The sequence below is a fragment of the Tarenaya hassleriana genome, unplaced genomic scaffold (genome assembly GCF_000463585.1).
Source record: "Tarenaya hassleriana unplaced genomic scaffold, ASM46358v1 Cleome84, whole genome shotgun sequence".
Classification (NCBI taxonomy): domain Eukaryota; kingdom Viridiplantae; phylum Streptophyta; class Magnoliopsida; order Brassicales; family Cleomaceae; genus Tarenaya; species Tarenaya hassleriana.
Genome location: NW_010970837.1, coordinates 461,162 through 470,166, shown reverse-complemented (window position 1 = coordinate 470,166; position 9,005 = coordinate 461,162).

Here is a 9,005-nt window from a genome sequence, read left to right as displayed (position 1 = left end):
AACAACTCCAAATGTTCCCGTTTCGTCTGTGATGTTCCGTAGTCCATGTTTTCCACTCCTTTTGCTCTCGTTTTTGCATGAATACCTATTTTGACACCAAAGAAAGCAACCAAGCAATATCGAGACCAAATGTACTCTAGAATGCCTAAAAATATGCAAAACCGAGTAAAATGCACTAGACATCTTATACCAAAATATCACCAAAATACATGTTATCAGGAACCTAGTTATGGCACGAATTACTCAAGCTCAAAAGTTTAGCAAGGCCTTTTATCCGGTGTCGAGTGGGGAATGACGTAATATACAAATTATGGTTGGATACATGGGTACCGCAAAGACCTCTAATAAACACAATTGGTGAGTTAGAACCGAGACAACTGGCCATTGAACGAAACTCAACACTCAGCAAAGTGTGTAATACACAAGGATGGCTCATTCCGCTTACGAGGTCAACAGGGACAGAGGGTCTGCATCGGGCACGGACAAGCCTACCTCTGGCCGTAGTCAGGACGCATTTTACTGATCCTACGCTCATCCACTCTCCAATCACAAGACTTTCTCCATCAGTCGTGCTTGGAAGCTTACACATGCGAACCTTCCACTAGTCAGCTGGAGGAAGGTAATTTGATTTACTCATTCAATTCCCAAACACTCGTTCATTTCATGGTTAATTAGCTGCCAAGAACAGATTGTCGACTTGGAAAAGGCTATTAGATTGGAATCGGTTGTTCACTTGTTCTTTGCTTGCCAATACACATATACCATATGGATGTCTCTGCTCAGCCAATCGACACTGCGCTATCAGCCATTCGGCTCATTCTCGGAGATCCTCACTCTAACGACATGCACGATAGAATTCAGGCTGAACACTACAAAAAATTACCAAATTCCAACTGGCAAATCCGTTGAAAATGGCCGAAATCCGTTGGAAATCCACATTTCCAATGGAAACATCCGTTCAAAAAACGTCATTGGAAATCGGGTTCCATTGGAAGCCCGTAGTCATTTTCGATGACATTACAAAGGATTTATCCATTGGAATTTTTTGAAATTGCAACTGCCATATCCGTTGGAATAATTATAATAGATTTTCAACGTAAAAGCCATTAATAATTTATTACGGAAATCCATTGGAAAATGTCGTTAGAAATTTGCAACGGATATCCATTGATAATACGTTGGAATATTCATCAGAAAATTATAACGTGGTATTGCAATGGATATCCGTTGTAATTATTTGCAACGGACTTTCAACGGGTTTTCTGTTGCAATTTTCCAATAGTCGATCGTTGGAAGTCAACGCAAATAACAATGGTTGTCTGTAGGAAGGTTACGTCGGAAATTTATGATGGATTTTGTAACGGTTATCTGTTGCAATTTCAACCAAATTCCAATAGATTTTGAAACGAATATCCGTTGAAAATTGAAATAAAATTAATAAATATATATATAATTAATTAAAATAACAAAAATTAATATTAAAAATAAAAATATTGTTCAAAACAAAAAAAAAAATATTGTTCAAATATAAATAAAAATAAAAAACTAAAGTTAGTCCACATTGCGGGTTTTTTCGTCGTCGCTGGTCTCGAGATTACATGCAGATGTTTCAGCACTGGACCTTGGTGGTGTGTTGCGATCCAGATGATCGCCTCGCATTGGCTCGACAACTTGCTTGAGATTACTTACCTATTGTCTCGTTGCCGCAAGTTGTTGTTCAAGTGTCTTGATTCACCGTTGTTGTTCGAGATCACTCTGCATACCGAGAGAAATTATTACACCGAAATCATCGAAAAAATCTCTCTGCAATCCGCCCAATCCATAGATATGTCCTTTGTTTGAAGAGACCGACTAAAAAAACATATATAAAATATTTTAAATAATTTTATGTAAACGAATAAAAAAATTTTAAATAATTTTTAATAAATTTTATCTCCATGTAACAATGATCTTGCTCGACCATAGATAGAGCTGATGAAGATCTGGAATCGCCGATATTTTGAGAGATTTGGGTGAGTTTTTTGGTCACCGCACTTACAACACGTTCAACACGTTGATGAACACGCTGAACGATCTTGCTCGGCCGGAGATAGAATTGATGAAAATCCAGAATCGCCGACATTTTGAGAGAGTTGGGTGAGTTTTTCGGTCACCGCACTGACAACGCATTCAACACGGGGATCGACATATGATCCGTCAGACTTCTTGTGCGTCTGAGCGACCAAATCTACAATTGAGTGCGCCCTCCCCATTTTATTCTCCTAAAATATTGTTTAAAAAATATTAATAATAAATAAACTTTTCAAAATAAATAATTTTAAAATTATACCATCTCTTTTTGTCGCTTTTTGAACGATTTGGCACCAGAGATATGACGATGAGGACGGTCACCAACAATGGTTTGAATTAGACAACTTAGTTTCGCCTTAGTACTCTTGTTCTTGAAATATTCGGAATTACAATGCGCAATAAGTTGCTGATAAATATCATTTGTTGCCCAATTTGGCGTCAATCCATGCAGTTCATGTTGTTGCTTGGCATTGTTCATCATTTGTTTCAACCGCTGCATTCCTAACTGGTGGAACCCTTTCTAAACTTTATCGGCGTACGTTTTTTCCACCGAAAAATTTGCATTATAATTATAATAATTATTAATAATTTATTTTATAGAATATAAATAATATTAATTAAAAAAATTTAAAAAACTTACGATAAACGAATATCACCAAGCACGTTTTACTATTCCGATACCACCGTTCAACAGTAGTAGAGTTGTAAAAAATTCGACGTTACTATTGAAGTAAATCAAAACTACCATAATGCCCCTTCAACTTCGTGGTCAATAATTGGGGTCGTCCAAGTGTCGAAGGAATTTAAAAAATTTTCCACGTCTTCCAGAGTGAAATCTATATCTAGAAATATCGTCGGTGCATTGGGTGGGTCGGGAAGACGAGACGACGATGGAAGTGATGACGGCGATGCTCCGGATGAACCAGCCAATTATCCACCGTATCCCAAAAAACATCTCTGAAACTACAAAAAAAAGTTAGTAATAATAAATAAATAACTAATAAAAACACATTATTATAAAAAAAATATTACCATGATTTTGATGATTTTTCTGATCGAATTATTTTTAACTCTCTTTTTTTTCCAACAGATTTCTAACGGGCATCTTGTGACGCCCGAATCCCAGATCTCGTACCCAGGATGCGACACATGGACAAAAAATACCACAATTACATATAACACAAATCAAGGGAATTTTAAGACATTTTTAATGTTTAATACACGCAGCGAAAAACACAATTATTACAAACATTCGAAAATATTGCATGTCCAAAACCGAAATCAAAACCACGTAATGATGGGATCACTATCCCCAATCCAAACCATATTTTAAAACTTCGTACATGTAGTGCACCCTCGGTAGTCATCGATCGTGCTGTTACTCGCGCCCTCGAGATCTGAAAAAAAAAAGATTCAACATCGGAGGACTAAACATAAAGCTTAGTGAATGGCTCGCGTTGAGTCTGGAGATCCCGTTCTCATGGAAAACGGTGCAATCTAATATTTCTATACAAGAATTTCCATTTCATATTTAATCAATTCACACATTAATCCAATTTAATTATTAATTACGATTATACTCTATGACCACCGTCTTAGGGTTGATTCATGCATCACTGATGTACGATAGTACTGACTCAATTCGTCTACCTGTACTATCGTATATCCCCTTGTCTCACCTAGTACTGACTCCACGTCGTCTACCGGTACTAGGTTCGACTCTAGTTCTCTGTAGTAGCATTGACTCAGTTCGTCTATCGGTACTACAACAGAGACGTCCACTCAAACATCAGTACTGACTCCACGCCGTCAAACGGTACTGATGTAACACTTCTGTAATAGTATTGACTCCACGCCATCAACCAATACTTTTACAGAAGCGTCCACGCAAACTAGTACTGACTCAATTCGTCCACCGGTACTGGTATAGAAACCATCCACGTTTTTACCACAATGCACTAGTACTGACTCAATTCGTCAACCGGTACTAGACATTCCATCCCCCTCATCCTAGTGCTCACTTCACTTCATTAACCGACACTAGGTATGAGGTTTGTCCATTGTCCAAACACATACATACATGTTTTTCCTTTTTAGTCAAGTTCGGTTTTCTCTCAGTAATTTAGTTCCCACACTCTCTTCGGCTTGAATTTCTTTCTTAGTCTCATAAATTCCCTTGTTTTCCGTATTAACTTATGAATTTCTTTTCTTTCGATTTATTTTTTTATTATGACTTCTTTTATTAAGTCCCGATCAGGTCGGTCCATTTAGTTGAACCGGTCCGACCGGAACCTTGGTTTACTGGTCTTTATGTTTTGCAATCGTTTGGGTCGAATTACCCGATTTTTGTTACCAGTCCGGTACAATCTAATGTCAGATCGTCCGAACTAGACAAGTACTTCGGTAAGTTTCATTTCTATGTCTGGACGGGTCGATCTGTTCGCCGGATCGGTCAGCCCAGGGGTATGTTCTTAAATCATTATTTCTTATGTCGAGATTTTGATCTATTTTCAATGCCAATTGCTACTCATTCATTATTAAACATCCTTAAGTCCTAAATCCTTGCAGAAATACTAATTTACACCATTAAACATGAGAATTGAATCTCACAAACTCAACTCAAAACCACTCACTATGTCTTAGCTCGGAACTGTTTTGGCCGGGATTTTGTTCAACGATTCTCGGTCCCACACATCGTGCAAAGTTACGGTTCACCTCTAGATATGTCTCCCTATGTGTCTCCAAGCTCCACGCGTGTTGATTACTCTCTTCCCCCTTTCTTTCTCTTCTACTCTCTTTCTGTCCAAAATTGACTGAACTAAGAGATTGTTGTTTGGTTTTCCTAGGCCTAATACCACGGTTTCCAATTTGGCACTAACCTAGTTCTAGGATATATGCAATGGAAAGATAAATTCATAATTTATTAATCCTAGAATAGGAAAACACTAAATTCGAAAAGAGATACTGTGACAGCCCATGATACCGTAGGAGGGCGGGGAGTGATCGTCGGTGCAAGAGGCATGGACAAGGGGCGGCTCCTGACGAACTTATGGGTAGGGGGTACAGGGATGAACCAGACGCACCGGAACGAGAGAGATCTGAGGGTTGTGTAGGTATGAGACTACATAGTCAAAGATAATTTAAAAGAAATGATTGAGCTACTCGTAGCAACAAGATGCATCTACTTTTTCGGTTGCCCATCTCGAGAGAACTCCAAAGTTAAGTGTGTTGGCCTTGGAGTAGTCTTAGGATGGGTGACCTCCTATGAAGTACTTTCCGGGATGTGTGCGAGTGAGGACAAAACACACTAAAAGGTCTCGTGGTGTTGTATGGGGACAGTTCTATCATTCCGTTGCGGCCTCGGGTCGTTACAAATGGTATCAGAGCCGGTTCTCTCCCAGTACGGTGTGGTTCGAGGATGAACCAGACGAAAGCTGGTGGGCCTGTGACAGCCCAGGATACCGTAGGAGGGCGGGGAGTGATCGCTGGTGCGAGAGGCATGGACAAAGGGCGGCTCCTGACGAGCTTCTGGGTAGGGGGTACAGGGATGAATCGGACGCACCGGAATGAGAGGGATCCGAGGGCTGTGTAGGTATGGGACTACACAGTCAAAGATAATTTAAAGGAATTGATTGAGCTACTCATAGCAACAAGATACATCTACCTTTTCAGTTACCCATCTCGAGAGAGCTCCGAAGTTAAGAGTGCTGGCCTTGAGGTAGTCTTAGGATGGGTGACCTCCTGGAAAGTACTTCTCGGGATGTGTGCGAGTGAGGACAAAACACGCTAAAAGGTCCCGTATTGGTGTGTGGGGACAACTCTATCATTCCGTAGCGGCCTCGGTTCGTTACAGATACTAACCTTAAACAGTGAGACTGGACCGGATGGCGACGTCAGTGCCCTAGAAGACGTCCCAAAAAGCAACGTCCTCTACGTTATCTACACCGCAGGTTGGTGCTGGGTCGCATGGGATCCTCGCACACCGGTTCATAACCGTGCTCGGATCAGGTCCGCGGGCTTGCGCAGCGGAATTGGCATTCAAAACTATTTTGAACCGCCCACGGACCAACCAGTTTTGATGAAGAACTTCAAGAAGAGAAAACTAACCTTTGAATCCTTAGATTCACAATCTGAAGGTGGTTAGATGATCACAACCAAGGTGTTGAAAGGGCCAACATCCTCTTGAGATATCCACACCGTTGGGATGGATTCCAACTCTTGGAATCTTGCTTGCTAGAGCTTGAAGAGATCAAATCTCTTGTGTATGAGTGTTCAAGAACACTTGGGAGAGTTTCTCTCTCTCTCTCTCTCTCTCTCAACCTTCCCAAGGTCTGAGAGTGATTGAATGAGCGATTAATCTCGTTCCCACCTGCTTCCCACCATGAAAAGGTGAGAAAAATGCACTTTGAGCTTTTTCAATGTCTTGGTCCGGAGTTGACCAACTCTTGGCCGAACCATGCACACAGCCAACAGTCTTGCCAATTCATCGCGATCCGGCGGACCAAGATCCTGGTCCACCAGGCCAGACAGGTCCGAACCAGCATGCATAGTCCGTCTGACACGTCTGGTCTGTTGGACCAACTCTTGGTCCACCGGACCAGGACAAGTCCGAGCCTCACGTACTGATCCGACTGACTGGCCCCGTCCGCCGGACCATCTCTTGGTCAGCTCCGGACCAGATCAATTTTCGGCCAAGTTCGTCTGCATCTCCAAGTCCGTCTGGTCTGGCTGACCAACACTTGGTCAGCTCCGGACTGGACTCAGAAACTAGGAAAAATCCGATTTTTGTCCTATCAATCTCGTTCATACACGTTCATCCCATATGTGTGTGACCCTTTAGGCTCCTCCGAATACGGCAGTAAACCCGAGATCCAATCTCGCTTTACAAATCATAAGCGGTCTCTAGCAAGACATTATGATTATCCGTATCGGAAAGAGTTAGATGTGATCTAACCGAAAACCAGAGATAGCTCTAACTATGATCCTCTTTGTCTCACGATATCATAAATCGAAACGCAGTTCGATTGCTTTGTCGTATCCCGAGTACACTGTAAGAGATAGATGACATTCATCTATAGTGTGGCCATACATTTCCACAGTCTCACTCTTACGACGGGTCCAACAATGATCTCTTTCGAGAGGGACAAAGTTCCGTCTTGACTATCTACTATCCACTACACGATTCATAATGTACTCGAGCCACGCCTTTATAATCATCCGGTTAAAGACGACGTGTGACACAGTCAAAGTACATTACTCCTCATGTTGGATACAATAAATATCTCAAGTCTAAGGATCCAAAGTAAACCGTCATGTGAGATTCAAGTGATGGATTACATCCAATCGACAATCTCACGCGAGTCATCCAGTCACTTGTTCCAAACAAGTACCCATGATCGTGATCCGTATCCAATACACATGATCGTCACTATGATCATCCATCACGCCTCATGTTAGTCTTAATTCATCATTGCTCCCACAATGACAAGCGATTAAGAAATTTAGGATCGTTCATAACAATCCATGGATGTCATTATTTATCAAATATGCAAAAAATAATAATGAACAAACAATGCGTTCATCCAATGAATTCATCGTAAGAAGTATGGGAGAAAGTCGTGTTTTAACAGGAACTTGACTCGGCCCGAGTCAGAAGTAACTCGGACCGCGTCAGTGGTAACTCGACCCGAGTCAGTTGTAACTCGGTCCGAGTCACTTTGCAGAAACACAAACTGATGCGATTCTTCGCGTGAAAACTGCAGATTTTGCAACTTTTGGTTATGTTCTTTAGTATTTTATATACAAAAGACGTCAGAATAAGTCGAGGACAAAATCTAATCAAAATTTGAGAGATTTTGAGTGAACTTTTTTATTGTTCTTGCAAATCAATCAAAAAGTATGTGTGTTCATCTTCTTCTTCACGAGTTTCTTGTCTTGGTGATTGTTGTAGAGCAAAACAATATCACTGTCTCTTCTTTGTATCTCAGAAATGTGTTTCGGTATCTCGTTTGCTCATTTGGGACGAAATAACGTTTTCGGAAAGTGATCATCACGACTAGAAGAGTTATCCGGTTCCCATTCTTTTCATATCCATTTATCTAACATAATATTAGTCTGAGCTTTGATTCAGGACATCCGGTTACTAAAAAAACCTAGACGAGCTTTGAGTTTGTTCATTGATCCATCGTTATTCTGTTTCGTCCTGAATACGCATTTCAAGCCTATAACATTTATGTTCTTTCCCCTCTTAACTATCAATAGAAAAAAGGGAGAATCGTCAAAAAAATTTTGATTATGTATCGAGAAATTATTTTTGGATATCATTTTTCAAAAATTAACTCCATTCAGTTTTCTAGGTCTATTTTTAATTTGAATTATGTTCAATTCAAACTCAATTTTTTATTAATACAAATACCTTTTTAGAAATACATTTTTGTAATTTATTTATATTCTAATCCAAACAAGTAAGATTTCACATTTTAATTAATTTGATATTAAAAAATAATATACAATCGATATTTTTTTTTGATATAGGTGAATGCTAGCATGGGGTTCGAACCGTGAACGTGGAGAACACTTTGTGCTCAATATTGATATCAGATTTTAATCATTTATTTACATATAATTGATTGGGTTAGATTTTAAGTACTCAACCTAAAACGAATATCAAACACAAATATAATCAAGAAACTAATTCCATTTTATACCATGCAAAGTTAAAGAAGACAAAATGCAAATTGTCACGTTGACATTTGAAGCGCATTCCTCCCACGACTTCGTACCCCAACGTGTTAGCAATAATGTTCTCGAACATGCTCTCACGTCTACTTAGTTGAAGGCAACAAATCCACCAAATTGGATTGAAAAGGGTCTAACCGATGGCTATATATATAAGGCCAATACTAACACAAGTCTCTAAATCACAACACAAAACA